Raw genomic sequence first — 678 nt, forward strand, 5'->3', positions numbered from 1 at the left:
AGAGACATTACTTTGCCAACAAAGGTCTGTCTGGTCAAGGCTATGGTTTTTCCTGTGGTCATGTATGGATGTGAGAGTTGGACTGTGAAGAAGGCTGAGTGCCGAAGAATTGATGCTTTTGAACTGTGGTGTTGGAGAAGACTCTTGAGAGTCCCTTGGACTGCAAGGAGATCCAACCAGTTCATTCTGAAGGAGATCAGTCCTGGGATTTCTTTGGAGGGGATGATGCTAAAGCTGAAACTCCAATATTTTGGCCACCTCATGCGAAGAGTTGACTCACTGGAAAAGACTCTGATGCTGGGAGGGATTGGGGGCAGGAAGAGAAGGGGACGACAGAGGATGAGATGGCTGGATGGCATCACTGACTCGATGGACATGAGTCTGAGTGAACTCTGGGAGTTGGTGATGGACAGGGAGGCCTGGCGTGCTGCGATTCATGGGGTCGCAGAGAGTCGGACACGACTGAGCGACTGAACTGAACTGAACTGAGCATGACCCCGCCCATTAGAACAAGACCCAGTTTCCCCCTCAGTCATTCTCTTCCAGCAGGAAGCTTCCATAAGCCTCTTATCCTTCTCCATCAGAGGGCAGACAGACTGAAAACCGCAGTCACAGAAAACTAACCAATCTAATCACATGGACCACAGCCTTGTCCAACTCAATGAAATTACGAGCCAT

Source organism: Bison bison, unplaced genomic scaffold, assembly GCF_000754665.1.
Source record: "Bison bison bison isolate TAMUID 2011002044 unplaced genomic scaffold, Bison_UMD1.0 scf7180017864361, whole genome shotgun sequence".
Taxonomy (NCBI): domain Eukaryota; kingdom Metazoa; phylum Chordata; class Mammalia; order Artiodactyla; family Bovidae; genus Bison; species Bison bison.